Source organism: Anas acuta, chromosome 2, assembly GCF_963932015.1.
Source record: "Anas acuta chromosome 2, bAnaAcu1.1, whole genome shotgun sequence".
Taxonomy (NCBI): Eukaryota; Metazoa; Chordata; class Aves; order Anseriformes; family Anatidae; genus Anas; species Anas acuta.
In genome coordinates, this window is record NC_088980.1 from 1,948,327 (window position 1) to 1,967,835 (window position 19,509).

At 43.1% G+C, this 19,509-nt stretch overlaps 1 protein-coding gene across 2 annotated transcripts in view; it reads left to right on the forward strand.

Annotated features, from left to right (window-relative positions):
• Positions 1 to 19,509, forward strand: part of MYL3 (myosin light chain 3) — a 35,426-nt gene that overhangs the window by 2,231 nt on the left and 13,686 nt on the right. The window lies entirely within an intron of this gene.

The window sequence follows — 19,509 nt, forward strand, 5'->3', positions numbered from 1 at the left end:
TTTTATTTTGATAATAATCAAAATAATTCCAAATTATTATTTTTCCCTCCAGTACAATTTTAAACTATGGACTCTCTTAATGGTTTCTAAAGCGCTAAAAAATATGTATTGATTTTCTAAAAAATAAGGAAATCCTGTACTCCCTTGATAATATCTCTTCATCTTTGTGGAGAGTATGCCATTACCTAGAATATACAGACTCAGACCAGGGAACACATTAGCAGATTCATGGTCTGGGGTTGGGGTATTTTTTTTCCCAAAACTCATAGCAAGGGGAGATGATATTCTCTAAAGAAATTTTCATGGGGATTTTCAATTAATATTTTTTTTTTTCATCAAAAGTGTTTTTGTTAAAATTGAAGCTTTTTGCTCACTGGGGCTGGGTCTGGCAAATATACTGCTTCCTGTTCCATAAACCTGGCTCTGGTGGAGCTCAGGCCATCTGGTGTAGATCAGAATACCTCCCTAGATCATTGTACAACATTTGAAAAAAAAAAAAAAAGAATTAATGAGATTTGAAGTTCTCCAAACATCCCATTTCTGCATTCCAGAGTGAAACTGGTTCAACTCAGTCTATCACTAAAAACATAAAGAGAAACAAACTTATGTCAAAACAAAATGTTAAAAGTGATCAAAATCTGTGTTTTGATGTAAAGGTCTCAATTATCAATATTCATTCTCAGACATTATTTTGCAATTTTATTTTTGGAGTTTTAAACTTTTTTTTTTTAAATTGATTTTAGAGACTAAAAAGTCTCAAAACTATAATATTTCCATGTAAGCGTAAAATACTTCTCATTTAATTTTACCTCACTTTTGCAGTACGCTGTCATGACAATGGTCCATTGGCCTGATTTTGCACTCCAGAATCATATAAGATTCTCCTGTCTTTTCTTTTGGTGTTTCTTGGTCAAGATTAGGGTCTGTATTGGGATCTGAGTTAACCTAGATGTGGGGTACCTTTAAGTAAGTAGCATTATTCTAAAGTTTTATTGTAAAGATTTTAACTTAACATCTCCATAGGACTTGATTTAATACTTACAATTTTTTTTAATAGATGGGATGTGATTAAATGTTGCTCGAAACTCACAGAAAAGTGGATTTATTTGTTTGCTTATTTGTTTGTTTGGTTTTCCATTTGATTGTTTTTCTATAAGAGTTTGGCTGAATTTGTGGGAATGCTTTTTTTTTTAAGAAAGTGTTTAACTAGAACAGCCTCTGAGCTTCACTTTGGAGAACAGATTGTCCTTGGGAGATTCTGTAGCAAGAGGATTGTTGTTTCCATATAGGTATCCTTCATTCCCAACTGAAAGCTGTCTAGGGGGGCACATGTTGCCAGAACTAAATTCTTCTCTCCTGAAAACAATTAGGCTGACACAAAACTGGAAAAATCTTTTAATGCACTGAACACAAAAAATGGGAAAGACCATTGCAAAGTAGGTCATTGACCCTAAACGTCATCTATAACCAGCAGAGAAAAACTCTCTAAAGGCTTGTTGTTTGCCTTCATGCTCAGCACCTATATTGGTATGGATTGGATCAGCTTCAGGAGATGCTGATCCATTAAAGAAGGGGATGAAACAGGTAGCTGGGTGCCAACATTTCAGCAACCAAAGTTAGCTGAGGTGAAATGTTCCCAAAGTTCTGGGTACAAAAAGGTCACACAGAGACAGCTGGCCTGTGTGAGAATCTGGAAGGAGCACAGCTTGCTATATAGAGTTAACCTTAATAGCCACGTTGTCCTGTGCCATTACTTGATATGCTTATTGTAGGAGCATGCAGTGATATGGGTGCCTGGGGAAAAAAACAGTCAGAGCTTATTTTTGTGGAGCGCTGGTCTTGTGGCCTTGTGAAACCTGGTCCCCTGGAGAAGCTCTGCAGGCTTCCGAACATCTGCAGGGACAGTCAAAAATAGAAGTGTCTTTTTCTGCAAGAAAAAATGTAAGGGCATCTGGGATGGGAAATAAGCAGGCAAATGGCATTTCAACAACAAATGCCCTTCTAGGTGGGATTGTCAGAGCAGTTTGTGTACATGGCTGAAGAATCTGTTTGGGGCTAAAGTGACTGCAAGGACTATATTCTAGAGTAAGTACGAACACAGGAGAAATTTATGAGTTAGCAGTGAACATATGTGTGAGAAGGGCTTAGAGATGGGGGGAATTAAAAAGCAAGAGTTACTTTGTGCCTAAAAAGGATTTAGTTTGTGGGGTAAATATGTTGTATTGATGTGCAAGAGAAAGAAAACAAATGACTCTCTTTAAAATGTGACCGTATTAAAGAAATTCAGTTTATGGGAGTAATATCTGAATTACTTGAATATCTAAATGTGACTACAATGAAGGCAGTGTTGCATGTGACACCTTTGTGTTTGTGGGGAGGCACACCTATGAGACACAGGTTTTGTTGGCATGTTTCTGGGGCATTTGTGTATGCAATCAGCAGTTGTGATGCACATGCCCTGATTTTCTGAATTTATGTAGATTAAGAGTGGTTTTGAGTGTAGCTCTGGAGGAAGAAGGATTTTTTGTGTGTAAATAAGAGTCCCCAACTTCTGTATGAGGCTCAGCAACAGGTAAACTCATGGCTGACTGGTGGCAGGAGTGCAGGGTGCTTTGTAACACAGATCCTTGGAAAGCATGATACAACAGGGCTTGCACTGGAAAAGAGTGGCCTTTTCTTGCTAGAAAAAAAAAAAAAAAATTATTGGGCCCAAGGTAAGACAGGCATGATTAAAATTTTAGCATATTGATGAACCTCTTCCCTCTGCTGTCCCTGAGCCACCCATGTAGCACAGCAATCACTGTGGGGCCCATTTCTCATAGTCTTTGAGGAAATGATGCTCTGAGACAAAATGAAGGCATCCAACTAATAAGGACACGTCCGATTCAGAAGAAAATCTGCCTGGATATTCCATATAGCGTACCTGTACCATGTCCAGATTGTAAGGTGAAATAATGTTATGTTATAGTAAGACACAGGGAAGATGCAGTCTTGGTCACTTTGAAACCTTTTAGGATGTCTGAAGATCACATTGGGAATTTGGCCAAGTTTTTCTGGAGAAAGAAGTGGGAACTCTGTCCATGTGCATGCCTAAGCCGCCAAGATCAGGCATCGAGTCAGCTGTACGTGGCCTCCACATGGGCTCTACCTCCCAACACCCTCTCATCTTTCTCGCTCTCCAACCTATTTTTCCCCTCGGTTTCATTCCTCACAGGTGTTACATATTCCCATTGTCATCACCACTGTTATTATTGGCCTGCGGTGCATCTCAGTAGAACTACTTTTAGAGAGCAATTTCCCTCCTGTGCTCGCATATTTGAAGGTTTCTGAAGTGGGCAGACACCTGCCAGGCTAAACTTAGCCCGTGCTGGGCCTCTTTCTCTCCCAGTGGTTTCTTCTGAGCCTTTCAAGCACAGAGAAATTTGAGCAGTGAGCTTTGAGGAGGCCCCAGGCCAAAATGACTGAAAGTTCAGCAAAGACAAAAGACCCCATTGCAAACTCCTGGGAGTCAGTGGGAAGTTTTTACTTTCGATTTTTTATGGGATTTTCCTCTGACTCACCGTTCTTGCTGTGGACCAGTGCTCTGGCAAGGTGTGAGAACTTTTGCAAGTTTATTGTGATTTATTTTTAATTTAGCGTGCTGCAAATGCCTCCTAGGCATGTGCTCTAAAATTGCATTGATCTGGCAGATATTTTCAGACGCAGAGAGACAAACTCCTTTTCAGCATAACAATGACACAAACTCCCCTAGCTCTAGAATAATATTTCACATGCCACTTATTGTAAATAACAGATATTTTTCTTAGGATAGAATGAGTCTTTATTTGAAAATTGAAGTCAAGGCTGACTTCTAGTGAGGAAATCTGGACTTTTAGCATAGATGAGATATCTCTCAGCTGGTTATAGTGAAGAAAAAAGAGCTCCAGCCTGAAAGCTTTGGCTGCATAAGTTTGTTACTATCTTAAACACAGGAGCTTAATAAACAATTCATGTAAGTGCAGAGAGTCACTGGAAAATGTGATTGAGTCGTTAAAAATTTTCCATGACTAACTAACAGGTACCCTCATTTCCCTCTTGCACAAGAACATTAAGGAACCAAAGTGCCCAGATATCTTTGTGATGGGCACAAGAATGAGAAAAGAATAAATTCTACTCAGCTCTACTCAAACCCCAGCTGGGCAGGGTGTTCTGTCCTGCTCAGCCTATACCAAATGGAAATATGAGGGTGAGTGAGGAAGGCCAAAGGTTCTGACATGATCTTTTAGCATTTAATATCACTGAGTGTCTCTAGTTATATAGCTATCTACTTTAGTTATACAGTTAGCTAATTTATGAGTTTAAGATTATTTAATGACCTGATTTGACATTCTGTATTCTGATTTTGATCTGGATGTGCTCTACTGAGCCCCAAGATTTTGGTTAGGGGAAAGCATTTTGAGTCCAATAAGAAAGAAAGTTTAAAAAAGTGCATTCATCTGCCATATTTCAGGCACCTACAAGTTAAATATACAAGACGGAGCTAGTTTCTTCAGGCTCCCATTAAAGAGAAAGAGACATTTACAGAAGTTCATTAATTTCACCCTAAAATTAGCATTTTAAGTAGATCAAATAAGGTGGTGGTAAAGAGGGCCCATAGAAGGGTAGGGACACTTGAGTCGTGTTTGGGTGGCAGCTGAGGAGTCCTGCCATCTCATATTTGTGCCCTGCCTCAAGAGAGCTGCAAACTTTTGGGCTCATCACTAGCCCACTGCCAGACCTGGGCTGTGCCAGTCACAAACCGGTAAAACTGTGTGGCATCTATAACGCCATATAGCTCAACAGATTTGGTTTTCTGCAGGTTTGGGAACTTTTCCATTGTATAGACTTTGGCTGCTGAATGTTCTCTGTTCTACCCGAGTCTCTGCTCCAAAAGAAATGATGGATCAACTCCAAAATCCTGTCTCTGGGCTGCCCAGGAAAGAGAATTAGATCCTCAGGATCCTGAACTCTCTTTACCATGTCTGAAAGAAAATCCCACATCCTCCCAATCCATCATCCCTATGAAGCTGTGGGGAATCCAATTTCAGTACCAGCGGTTCTTCCTAGGAAAGAACTGAGCTGGGGACTTCAGCTCACGTTGGGCAGCAGTTCCTGCAGGTGGGAACTGGAAGGGAACCATTCTCCTGGAGGGGTTTCCTCTCCTCTGGGACAGCTGAGGTCCATGGCATGGGACTTTCCCTCTATAAATGACACTTTCTCCCATTCTGTCTTGTTCCTGCTGCATAGCGGGAGGCTCAGAGGTGTGCCATTGGTGATGCACGAGGAGCTGAAGCTCAGCCAGAGGTTGCTGTCAGGACTGTCAGCAGCCTTTGTTCCCTCTCCAGAACCTCCTCAGCTGTGAGGGTTTGTTGGAAGCAGCTACTTCAAGCTTTTTCTCAAGAGTCAGTGGCTGAGACACCCTGCTGTGTACACAAAACCAGGTGCTGTTCATGCTTATAATGCTCCAGTAGCAATTTCTTTAAGCCCTCCTGGATGGACCCCAGTGATAAGCATAGTTAAAATGCCATGCTGCCATAGCACACTTCTAAAGACAGCTCTGCTCTTTTATTCTCTCCTTTATTTATCACAGTCTGTCACTCTGGAAGCATGGGACATTCCCAGCCTGACTTGCCATTGTGGGGCAGCTTTTAATATCACAGAGAGCACCTTTCTCCCTTCTGTCCCTCCCTTTGGAGCAGCTGGCCCAGGTTGACACGAATTTGGCAGCTTGCTTTGCAGAAGTGCAGCAGTGCCTGAAAGGCAAATGGGGTATTTCAACACTAGGAAACAATTTGTGGCCTTGACCTGGTGAAATGTTGCATTGGATGGCAGGATGGGGGGATGACTCAACTCCCTGGGGCTGGGGGCATCCCCAAGGGACAGGGTGCAGAACTGTGAAATGGCAGGTTTTGAAGGGCTGTGATGGGAAAACAAGGGAAAGGGAATCAGATCAGGTGGAAAAAGAGACTGTGAGATCAGCAGGTGGAGAGGGAAGGTGATCTGGAGGATAGAGCCTTGGTTCATCCTCCGTCTTTCTTGCAGACCATGGCAGATCATGGCTCACTCATCAAATACCTGCTCGTGCCTTGGTTCCCCTGGAGAGAAATGGAGGATGATAATCATATTTCGTCCCTTCTGGTTTTTCAGCCTGTAAACAGGAGATGTTCCTCACCAGCTGCTAGCAAAACGCTGTCTTGAACTAGAAGGGTGAAGAAATAGACACTGAGGAAGCATGCACTCGTATGCAGCAAAAGGGTTTCTTTGTGGTGTATTCCACTCATTCTTAAGGCCAAAACCAAACAGCTCTGGAAATTGAAGTTGCTTTCCAGATGGATTTTCTGGGCCAGTGAAAGTCTGGCTATCTCTGTGTATCTCTCTTGTTCGCAGAGCTGGGCGACGTTTCTCGTAAAAATGTTTTTCGGGGAGATTTGGCAAGTGCAGTTTGGTGGCACTGGAGTGTTTTGCAAACACACACGGATTTTTGCAAAGGGTTTTCAAAAGAATATGAAAAGGATCAAGAAAATTACCAGTTTCAGCTTTTTTAGTTAATCCTCTGTTTAGATTCTTTTGATCTGAAGCAGCTACTAATTTTAGAGGGTTCTTTCCTTTGTGTATATATAAAAAAATACCCAGAAATTTTTAATGGTTGAAATTACTACAATTTGGGCAAAAGGGAACATTTTGACCAATCTGGAATATTTTTTTCTCCCTCATTTCCAACTAAAACTGTCATCAAGTAAAACACAAAACCAAAAGCTGTTTTCATTCTTAATGAAAAAGAATTTTTCCCTGAAAAATTGGAAATTGCTCAGTGGCACCCTAAAATACATAGTAGTATGATTTAAAAAAAAAAATAAAAATAATGATTCTGGGCAGTTTCCCCTTCCAAGTCTTTGTTGTGCAGCTGCCAAACAATAATTTTTCTGCAATGTCTGAAGTCTGTGGCAGAGAGAAGTACAAATCCAAACCTGTAAACAGCTTGGCCTTATCTAAGGGATATTCAGATGAAAACCTGTCAAGTTTCATATACTCTTTTTAAAATTTGAAGTAACTCAGAGTTGCAGCATTAGTGAATCTCTGGGCCTTAGCAGTAAAACGTGCAGCTTTCTGAGTCTGTATCTGGATCGCTGAGAGCCAGGAGCACAGTAGAATTTTTTGAACATGGCTTTTTTTCTATCTTGTGAAAATAAGATGATTTTTTTTTTTTTTTGTAGAGGGTGTTAACCACCAAAAACTAAAAGTAAGCTTTTCTGCAAACGTGGCTAGAGGTGTTTTTTTTCTCACCTCCCTTCACATTTCCCCGTGTACCCCTGCATGTTCCATTTCTCTCTGTCTGTGCACTCCTCGTGTCTGTGCGCCCCTGGTCTCCCTGCAGCATTCCCCAGCCTTTAGGCATGCAAATGCCCCTCAGAACTGCTCCAAGCCAAGAGCAGGTTTGAAAGGCTTTGCACTGTCCTCAGCAGGGTGGTTTAAATGCAGTTACTATTTTTCTGGTTCGTTTTGTCTTTTCAGTCGTTATCTCAGACCAACTAGGACACGAGAGCTGTTTATTTCTGATATTCCCCCAAATGTACTTTGCAGCTTCTCGAAAGGATGGGTTGGGAGAATAATAAATAAGCCCTGTTTGGACAGCTTCTGGGGTTTTCAAGTGTTTCTGTAGCAGGTCCTGACCTAGAAAGCCCTCGTGGCAATGCATCCTGCCACAGAAATTTATCTTCTGAGATCTCAGCCAGGGTGTTTGTCTGTTTCTCCAGCACGTGGCGTGGATAAGGGCTCTGTGAGCTTGTTTGCACAGTCTATAGCTGGGCAGGTCTTGTGCTCTGGGTGTTTGCCCACGGTGGGAACAGGGGGAGAGCCACCCGACCCAGCAGCCCGGCCATCGTCCCTCCCAACGGTGCCTCCCAGCTTTGCCTTTTTCTCTCTGGTCCTTTTCCTCTCTCCAATCTGCCCCTGGATAGCAGGGAGTTATTAAAAGCACACTCTGGATACGGAGCAGCTCTGTAATAAGATCTGCATTTCTCACATAACTGCTAAACCTCAATCAATATGGTTTTAATCACCATTTGTGTAACGTGCAATAACTATTAAATTTAAATTAAATGCACAGCTCAGAGCATGGAGAAGGCCCTGGCCAAAGTGCTAACTTTTCCCAAGTTGCTGGAAAGCTGGACTGTAGAGACAGATTATTTATTTCTCTCGTAAACCAGCTAAATCTTAACTTGGAGAAGGGAGAAAAATGTTAAGAGTAGCTGGGGTGGAGGCAGGGAGGAGAGTAGCTCTTAACAAAAACTTTGGTTTTCTCCTAACTTTTGCGAGGATGTTAGCATTCAGGCAGCAGTGCCCAGGTGGACTTTGCCCTGGTGTCAGTGCTGATAGGGTGGAAAACACCCATTAGTGACCAAAAAAATATCATTCCCTGCAGGAAGCGGAGCCTCACAAGTCATGAGATGGGCTGAGGACATGACTAAGTGATGAGTGGCTGCCTTCCCTCCTGGTCCTGCACCCATCTCTTCCCAGGGGCAGGCTGGTGACTGCACTGTTCCCAAAGTGTCATGAAGTCCCTGCCATGCTGGCCAAGGGCAACGAGTCTCTAAAGATGCCTACAAAGAGCCTTAGCCAAACACTCCCAGTGTGGGTGGCTGAAATGCAGCTCCCTGATTGAAGAGCCCTTAAAAATCATTGTGCACGCCCCAGCGGTGCCCCTGGGAGCAGTCACCTTGGATAGAGACCTATCCCTTCACTTCTACACTCCAGCAGCTAATGGAGATAGCGATAATTACAGCTCTGAGACAGATTTCTGTGAAGGGCTTGGAGGTGTTAGAAGAGTGCAGGTGATGCAAATACCTAAAAGCTGATACAGAGCTCTTCCCCACGGCAGCAGGACAAGGCAGTGTATCTACACTGATTTTCCATCAGAGGCATGCACTCGGTGCCTGATCTGGACTAGCCCAAAGTGGGGAGACCAATTAGCTCTGCACAAAGCCCAGAAGCATAGGAAATTCTGCTTCTCCATGCACATGGTTTCAGCCCAAGCCAGCGCCCACCTCGCTGCACAGGCACCGGCACTTTGGGTCCCAAAGCACCCCAGCCCCCTCTAAAAGCTGTAGTGGCTCTGAATGGCTTCAAACTATGGAGCTTTCTGATGTCAGACTAATAGCAAGCTCCTCCACCTTCATCCTCTTTCCTCCCACAGCTCCTGGGCTAGTTTGTTTGCTTAGACGTCGCTGTAAGGTTTCCAAATAGCAAAAGGATTGGTTAAAGCTCAGGTATTATTAAAAACAGCAATAACAAAGCAATGTCAAAGCATATTTCCTAACAATATTTCATTTTATATATATATGTATAAAATTATCATATGCTGGCAGTAGAAAGAAGTGGAAAGAAATATGGGAAAGGAAATAGATGTAATATTAGTAGAGGGGCAATGCCAATATAATCGCCAACATTTTTTTTTACTCTTAAGCAAATTTCCTTCTTGAACTTAAATTCACATTACATTGTACGCATTCATCTTACATGGCATTGTTCCCTCCCCTGTCCTATCTGCAATCTGAATCCTAAAAAAAAAAAAGCAGCTGGGGAGAAGAGGGACTCAACTAAATTTAAACTGAAAGCATCGTGCTGGGCTCAGGGTATGTGGTCAGCACGCAGCCCAGCTCCCTTTGATGAGATAACTGCTTCCCAGAACCCCTGCCCTAGCCAGGGAATGGTGCATTATTGCCACTAATGATAAGGCTTTGGAAGGGTTTTGGTGGCTTTTGCTTGTGAATGCTGTTCCCATTATGGACTGATTCCCAGTGGAGGTCAATCAGCATAGACCCCTCCAGCCACCCACGTCCTGTGCTGATTTATCCCAGATCAATACCTGGGTTTTACTTTTTGAAAAATCTACGTTGGCTTCTACTGAGAGATTGGGCATTTTTATTTATTTATTATTATTTTTTTTTTAAGCACAACTGGAAAAAATGCTTGCCAAGGGAGGTCCTCGCCTCTGGATCTGGATTTATGGTGGTCCCTTATAAATGATCATCCCTCACTTCTGTTTTTCTCTGGTGGCTCAGGAGTTGATGTGTGTGTCTGGTTGTGAAAATGAGTTTTCTTATATTTCATACTTTTTATATTTATACTTTCTTATGTTTCATACTTTTCTTGTATGTGGTATGTATGTATATACATACATGCTATATGCATGTATGCATAAGCATATATACATGACAGAAATGTGAGTGTGCATATAGATGCCTGTGTATATTCATATGTATGTATAAATTGATATGTACATACATGCAAACATATATGTAGAAGAGCAAATATTTACATCCATTTATGCCCCTGTGCAATTCGTATTCTTTATCCAAATGCCCATTCCATGTGTAAGCACAAACCATACCTGCAAGGTGCCTGCATGGCCAGTTTGGAGACCAGTGCCCCCTCTCCAGCCCTCCAACAGGTGTAGGAGAGCCATGCCCCTGGGTCTGATCCATGCTGTGAAAGCTGTTTGCTCCAGCAAATTAATGCATCCAAAGCCCAGAATAGAAACAGAAACAATCCATCAATTGTGTTTTCTGGGAAGCAGCAGAACATCCCAGCCACTGGGCAGACGTGGGTGAAATATCTCCTCCGAGAAGCCTGTTCCTGTGAACAGCCTTAGAAAAACAAACTGGTTTATGAGCCACCCAGCCTTAACAAAACAGCACCGGGGAGCAAGGAGATAAAAACAGGCTCACCAAGAACCCGGCTATGGTTAAGAGCAGCCTGACAATAACCACTGAATGTTTGAAAAAAAATAATGAAATGTTGGTAAGGAAAATAACTTTTCACTGTTTGTGGCTGGTGCTGACTGGTAGGTAACAGTCATAGCCTGGCAAGGGGTAAAAGTGCTGTTTCTCTAGGATTTAATGATTGCACAAAGAAACTACCCCAAATGCCCCCCCTCATCTGTCTGTAAATGAAATGTCATCGTGTGCCGTGCTGCTTGGTGACAGCACTTTATAAACACTACCTCTTGCGCACAGGCTTGACTACATCCAACGTCATCGCCTCCTTCACCAGGCAAGAGGTGGCTGCAGTGGGTCCCAAAGGGCATCTGGGTCTGAGGCTGGGGAACCTTCACAGGTCTCATGGGTCTCGAGTGAAACTCTGCTGCAAAGCCCCAAGAAAACAGCCATGGGTCAGAGCACTTGTTAATGCGATCAGATCTTGGACCTTGACACTGCTGCAAGTGGACTTAAAAAAAAAAAGAAAAAAAAAGAAAGCAAAACAAAACTTTTGAAACATCAGCTCCAATTGTGGTTGTAGGAAACTTCAGACTTGGCTTCTTTCTGTGTAAGTTAATAAACCTCTAAATCAAGCAAAGGACCCCAGCAGACTGCAGTGAATTGAAAAGAAAACAACTCGTGGTGATGAGAGGGAGAAGGGAAGGGTTTCTCCCTCTTCCTTTTTTCAATCAGAATTTCAAATTTCGATTGAAGGTCAGGCTTCAAAATTTCCATCCACTTGACCAGCCCCCAGCTGGGGCTCAGCTTTTCAGACTGGAGCTCCCTGGCGATGCTGGGGTCGGGCAGGAACATCCAGTACGGCTGCGGTTGCACCGCGAGATCAGAGCACGCTATGATTTATATTTTTTTCATCTCACAATGAATAATGTCCTGTTTCAGAAAATAATTTAAAAAAAAAAAAAAAAAAAAAGAGAGAGAAAAACAACTCCCCCCACCCCCAGCATGAAGCCAAGTGGATCCCACTGACAGATTAGTTTGCGCTCATGGATTTGCTACGGGGAACTTTGGGCCCGTTTGAAACTGGGGCTGAGTTACAGTGTGATTATTTTGGGAGCGGTATGCACGCTGCGCCTGCCAGCTTCGAGAAACAAAAGTTGAACTCTCCCTGCTGCCAGTGTGTTATCGCAATGAGTGTCTGGCAGAGGTGGCTTAATCCTATTTTTTTCAGGACAGTTTCAGGGCAAGGAGTGCGGTGTTTTAAAAGGGTCCAGCTGCCGTTTGACTTTGCAGGAGCTGCAAGTATATGGGGATGGACTGCATTTGCTGGGGGCTGGAGGCTGGTGGCATCCCATCCCTGTGCCAATAGCAGGGGAAAAAATGACACCTGGAGAGCTCAAGCAATGAGCTCTGGGGCTGAGCTTTGTTTGCAACGTGTTGCTGTATGAGCTGGAGCATTAGTACGAGCATGGTATCGTGATGTCAGGGGAAACCTCAATATTTGCTACCCAAGACACCAAGACTTTTCTGCTTGTGCCACTGGGCTGCCAAAGCCTGCCAGACAAGACCTTGGAGGATGAAAAACATGATAGATGGTTGTGGTGGCCAATGCTGCTGGTGGAGGTACTTTGCCAAGGCTATTTATGTCTGAAGAGGAAGGGTTTCAGCTTCCACCTCCAAGCCCTACTCCTGGGCTTTCAGGAGACTTTGCCTTGAAGGCGCCTTTCTGCTACTTCTTGCCCTAGACCCATCAAGATCCTTTCATTTAGGCCAGCAGAACGCCTCCCATGGCCTCATCCACTACAAGCATGACTGGTGTGTCAATCAGCAACGGCGAGGGCTTACACAACCGTGTCATCTGAGAGGAAAACTGGTTCAGCAAAGGGTGCTCGTTTTCAGGCTTGGTGGGGGAATTAAAATATTAGAAGAAAACAGCTTGGATTTTCAGGAGGAGGTTTCAGTGACACAAGAAAAACCCACAAAAATTCTCATTTGGCAACTCGAAATGAGTTTGTTCAGCCTGAAAAGAATTGTTTTGGTAGGGCCTGGAGTAATCTAGTGTGGGGGACTGGGATTTAGTTTTACATGAAATATGCCACTTCAATATAAAAATTCTTGAATTAAAAAATAAAAGGAAAAGAAAAACCTGCCAATATTTACAAGAGAAAAACATTTGATTTGGGAATGAAAGCCAAGGAAAAAGGCTGTTATCTTAAAATAATAAGAGTAATAATAATAATAATAATGCTTCCTTTTTTTTTCTCTCTCTCTCTCTCTCTCTTTTTTTTTTTTTTTTTTTTCTTACTTAAGCTGTTTACCAAACTAAACACAGAAGTTTTTGACTCTTCCTGGACATTTTTTCCAACCTATCGTATCCACCAAATAAATTGTCTGTTGACTGCTTTTACTTGCCCTCTTTGAGACCTTCCATCTTAAGGTGCTTTTACTGTAAGGGGTACAAATGCAGTGCTGACCCAGAATTAAGTGTGGAATGGGGGAATCTACCTGTCTCCATGCCTGTTGGGTTGGGAGATGGGCCTATTTCCTCATTGCCAAGGAGTTTTGAGGGTCTGAAGCCCCCAGGAATTGGTGTAATGATGTCCACAAGCCGCATCCTTGGGACTTTTCCCCATTAGCGACCCAACCCAAGAGCTACTGTCTACTGCAAGCAGACAGTGCAGGCAAAGTCTGACCTCCCTTACACCCCAAGCTCCCCTCCAGGATTTAACAGAGGGTATTTTTTAGCTTTTATAATTTCTTATACAGTTGAGAACATCTGAACAAACATCTGCTGGTGAGGCTGGTGAAGGGGGGGCTGCAGAGAAGGCGGGAGGCCAGCTGTCAGTAAAAGGCTGGAGAATCTAAAAACCGTGGAGCTACAGGGAGAACAGTCAGTCTACAAAATGTTTTATATTTCTGGTGCTATCGGTTGCCAGAAGCCGTCTCTGTTCTCCAGAGCATCTGTGTCATTCTCTTGTTGAGGCTCTGGAATTTCCCCTTGCGCTCTGGAAAACTGCGGCAACGCATTCCCCATCCAAAAAAAAAATAAAAAAGGAACTATCAATTTATAGGCTGCTGCCAGATTTGGAAGAGAACGGTGGCTGGAAAGTGCCGTGCTCATTAAACCCAAAAAGGTATTTACAGGAAACAAAGAAATGAGGAGGATATGATGTCCTGAGAGGGGACTGCCACCCAGAGCTCTGGCTCAGGCAGAGGACACAGGGCATCAGCACCAAAGGGAGAGCTGCTCTGAGTCACTGCACGAGACAAAGCTGAGCCCATGCTCTGCAGACATCTCAGGCTGTGGTTCCTCACTCAGCAGGGATTCAGAGCACCACACTCTGGCAGAGTAGATTTAGTGTGAGCTATAGAAGTTCAGGGTTGTGTTGTAATTCCTTCCTCGTGGAGGAGCCACGTGGGTTCCCCAAATCGACCTCTCAGCATGGCTGCACTGCTGATCTCTTGTCTCTCCGTAATCCTTCAGCCTCCCATCACTTTTAGTGTCATGCACTTACCTCAGCTTCCCTTCTCCAACTCTGTAACAGCTCTGAGCATCTCATGGAGTGACTCTGAGACCCAACCCAGTGCTTCCTAATCCCAAACCAGACACTGCTCCTCACACAAGGCCTCTATATGCACTTTCCAGAGGTAATAAAAAGCCATGGCAGACCTCATTCAGATTTATTTCAGGCTGAAATAGGGACCTTGAAGCCATAAAGTCTGCTGAAGGTATAGTAGCAAAAGTTGTGGTATAACGCTCTATTTTTTCAGCTCTTAGGAAACCCAGATAAAAGAAAGATTCGAGGTAACCATATTCTGTCAGAAAAAAGTGTGTGCTGGAGACAAATGTGGTTTTGTACTTCCTTATGTGGCAGCATCCTCTGCATGACCTTGATTAAGACTTTCGCTCATTTTTCCTGATCTTGAAGTAAATAATATATTTTTTAATTGAAAATCTTTACCTATTCAGCTATAGATAAAGGTTAATTTCTATCCTAACTTCATTTTCATTATCAGTGTAGCTAGATATTGTAAAAGGTCAACTGTTCAGCTCTTGAAATCCAAAAAATATATTTTCTGCCATTCAAAAACAAAACAAAAACAAACAAACAAAGAAAAAAACAAACAAACTGTAATTTCAGGTCAACCTGAAGCTATTTCTCTTCTGAAAGCATTGGGGACCAACCACAATTCTACCCACAGAGAGTGTGGGTAGAATTTTATGTTTGGGCTTCTGTCCTGCAAAACTTTCAATGTTAACCCTCCCCCATGGAGACCAAGTGGATCTGGTACTGTCCAGGGTCACAGCTCATGTCCTGATCAAGTGTCTATGCTGTGTGATGCATCCTTACCCACCAGACCATAAGCAGAAAAGAAACAAACAAAAAAGTCCTTGGGAAGCCTGTGAACTAAATGTAGACGTACCAAAAGAGTTTCAGAAGCCAGAGATGATGAGAAATCAGGAGTGACTAGAAAAAAAAAGCAAGGGAATGAGACTTGACCGTGTGTCAAGGTTTGTCCACGGACAGTGGAGGAGTTTATGTACGTTGTAATTGCTCTATGCATAAGTGACGGGAGAGAGTACAATGGAGATGATGTGTATTAATAGGTTTAAAAGGTCTTAGTGGAAAAAAACCCACATGCTTATGAAATACAAATGCAATCTCAACACAATGATACTGATCTTGATGGTCTTCTGGGCCTCTTTCCATCTGCTGCATTTCTGCTTCCTAAATCGGCCTCCCAAAAGCACAATAATAATAATAAAAATAAATAAATCAAAAAAAAAAAGAGAACACTTTTCCTTCTCCAAAAGTAGCTCTGCCACAGCTAAGTACAAACCTTTCTGTTTGTATTGGGATTCCTCAGAGTGCCATGAAACGAGAAGAACATTGCTTTATTTTTCTGGAGGGGCTCTTTTCTTGCATTGTCTAAATACCTCTCCCCAGATAACCTCTCGGATGTTGGTTAGCAATGGTTTTATTAATAGGACTTCTTTCAAACTTAGCTATTACTGGCTTGTCATGCACAGAGTTATGTGTTTGATTGAGATACTGTGGGTTTATAAAAAAAAGTCCCCGAGATAAGAAGCTGTGAATGACGTTCGTGGCGCCAAGGGGTGCACTTATCCTTCTTGGTCTCTCTGGGACAAAAACAGCTTAATGTCATTGTTTAGGCAAAGGGGACAGCAGCATTAAGGCCATAGCTGATGCCACTGGTGACCAGGTAATGAAGCCAAGATTGGTAAAACGTCAGGGAAGCTGGCATAACAATTGGTATGAAAAGGATTTAATTCTGTTGCCCGGTTTCTGCATGGAACATGAAACACAGTCCCCAGATCAGGGCAGGGGACAAGAGGAAAGGGGCCGGCAGTCAGCAGCTCTGCCTCTGGTGGTGTGGGTGCTTGGCATTCATTTAGAATGTCTTTGCCCTGAAACCACATTGGCGAACAGAAAAAAAAAAAAAAAAATGCCAGAGGAAACTTAACTCTTCTGTAGTGTCAGCATTTTAAAAGCAAGCAAACAAACAAACAATCAAGCCCCCAAGGGCGGTCATCCTAGTTTACATCCAATGAACTGGAAAATGTGAAGCCTATCCGGGAAAGCGAAGTCACGCTTAGTCTTTTGCAGCCTCCAGCTTTGGGGGAAGAGGGATATGCTGTTGTCTGAGCTGCTGTGAAGCTGGGTACATGCCTGGGGAGATGGGTGGGTGTGGGCATCAGAGCTACTGGTGGGGGTTTTCACCAGATAGCATGCCTGCTGCAATGGACCAGCAGAAGCAGAGCTGCCTCTGAGCAGGGATATGGGGCCACTGTCTGTGGCTGCAACGCACTGGGGGTCCTTTGTCCACTGATTATCTTAATCTGACCCAATTTTTACAGCCTGTCTTCTGGATCTCTCTTGTCTGGGGTATTTGGGCAGTGGCCTTGCATAAGAGCCTTTGCTGTTACTGCATGGAGATGGCTTTGGTCTTGTGCGCTCCACTCCATTCTGAGGGAGAGGAGAGGGAAAACCAAACCATCTTCAATCTAAATATAGCCCGAGTTCATTCCATCCGTTCTCAATGATACCTTGTGGCCGGCTAAATGATGACTTGCCTTTCCCTTCAACTCCATGGTGGTATGTGCTGAGAGGGGAGAAAATAGCAGCAGCCACCACCCACACATCTCTGCAGCTTTCTTGAGAGGAAGCCGTGCCTGGGTGGTAGGTCTGGTCAAACTCTTTGCCACTGCCCTGTCAGCTGTCACGCATGGTCCTCCAGCTCTGAGTGGTGTTTTGCTAGGGGCTGTGATTAGAGGTGAGGCATGCTCAGCCTTTCAGCTCAAGCCTTCCCTTTGATCCCGCCATGGGAATTTGCAGGCATCTATTTTATTTATTTATTTATTTTTCCACTCTGGCAGTTTCTCCTAGCTTGCAGCCTGCCAAAGGGCCAGCTCATGCTTTCTGGGTGGGATTCACCAGATCAGGAAAGGACATCTCCCTCTGTGCTCTTTTTGTCCTCCTTGTAGAACTGATTGATCCGCTCAGAGAAAATGAGGACACGATTCATCTCCTCCCCAAACACACACCTAAAGCAAGTCTGATCACCCCCTTGAAGTGTCCATTCCTCTCTGCTGGTATAAATGGAACGTGAGATGGCTGATACTTCTCTCTGACTACATCTAAGTGCAGCTGAGATGAATTCTTCCCCAGAAACAATCCATCACAGTGATTTAAATATGAATTGCCAACAGCTCTGGCCTTGTTTTACCCACAAGGGCTATTGATGCCTAAATAAACTCAATATACAATTAGATTCAGTCAAATTCTCAAAGATTTATATAATTAGACACACTGATTGCAAGGCCATCTGCTGACAATGCACATGTATAAATGTGTTTCCAAATGGGCATTTACTTCTAATTAAAATGAGGTGTGTGGATTTGGGATAGGTGATTATAATCTTCATGAAAAAAAAATAAAATTGTGTGGATCCATGTGTGTGTTAGAAAAAGAAAGAGCGTCACTATTCTTCTGGGGACTCCTTACTAGTGTTTCCTAAATGCTTCCTTCCAGACAGCCTCCTGGCTGCTTCTTAGGCAACTATGTTATTAATTGGATTTTGTTCAAGGTAAATTGTGACCGAGAATTGCAAACAAAGTGATAATCCCCTGAATGAGCTAGTTCAGATAAGGACGGAACGGGGCAGGCACAAAAGCAGTGGTCTGGTTTTCAACAATTGCAGGATTAGTCATGAGTCTTGTCTTCCAAGACCACCAGATGTTTTCTTGTTTTTCTTCTCCTGAACCAGAATATGCTCAGAAACACTATGGCATGGAGAGATAGGCAGGGCTGGGAGGGAATATGCATGGGTCCAGGGATTAGAGCTGTTTCGGTGCTTAAATGAGTTACCTAAGTAATTGTCTTCTGCCATTTTCTACCAAGACAGATGAAACCAGTAAATCTCTCTGCACCAAATGCCCTGTCTTCAACAGTGGCCATCCCTAGCTACTCCAGCAGCTGATGCAGGATACTGTGCAAGAGGGTCAGGGAACTTCTCAGCCACCAATCATGACAAAAAAATCAGAGCTGCCTGGAAGGAGATCCCCATCAGCACAGGGTTACTCACTGGGTGATGTTATGTATGGGTAGAGTGATTTTGGGGCTGTCTGCAGCTGCCCGGTAGATACTCATTTTGTCCTATCCTATAAGTGCTAGAGCTCCTTGTGCGGCTCAGGGTATCTGGAGACAGAAAACCACCTGGGAGCTGTCCACAGAGACCCTGGTGGAAGAAAGAAATCACGGAATAATAGAATCATAGCATATCTTGATTTAGAATTGGTGTTGCCATGCCGTGTCACGGATGTCCTGGCAGCAGGAACAGAGAGCTACAGCAGTTCCACCCTTTAAGAGTGGGAAATCCCAACTAGATGACGAAGGGTTGTGTCACGTTGTATTTCACTTTGAGTGAAGAATTAAATTTACACTACGATGCTGGCTGCTTTGCTGGCAAAGAATAAAATATGGTATTAAACAATGAGAGGTGGACGGCTCCAAAAAGAAAAGTAGATCCCAAATATATTTATATGTGTATATTTCCATGCAAATTTGTGCATATCAGAATACAGTTTCTCTTCATCTATGTATTCACCATAAAGTCATTCTGTCAGTCTTCCTGCTTTACAGGAATATCCCCATCAACATAGATGCCAATTATGTTGATATTTCACAAGAGACAGGTGTAGCTGACTCCCTGTAGGCAGAAAAAAATATTTACTGGGGGGAGTGGAGTTTCTCTTTTAGAGCATCAATCTCCCTGTTTCTCTGACAAATTTATTTGGAAGGAGGTAAAAACTGCACCAGTTATATAAATATATAAAAAAATATATAATATAAAAATATAAATATATAATGTAAATATTATATTAAAAAGTTAAGACCACATCCACAAGCAAGGAATTGATTAGAAGGGGTGCATCCAAGGGCACCATCCTTCCCTTTAGGGTGCTAATGTCTGGATTTTATTTTTTCTTTCCAGCCATCTTATGTAATTTCTTGTAATTATATGTGGTAAGCTGTGGCTTGTCACATCTGTCAGCAGCAGACTGGTTATAGCAATGGAATCTGGAGAGGGCATCAGTGGTAGGGGAGTAAGTAGGGATAGGGGAAAGAGGTTACAGAAGAAACAAAAGAGAAGCAGAAGAATGGAAAAGGGTATCTGCAGCTGCTTTGTGCTGAAGGTGGGGCTGATTGGTAAGGGAAAATAGAGGAGGAAAGAATAAATATCTACAGGTTCT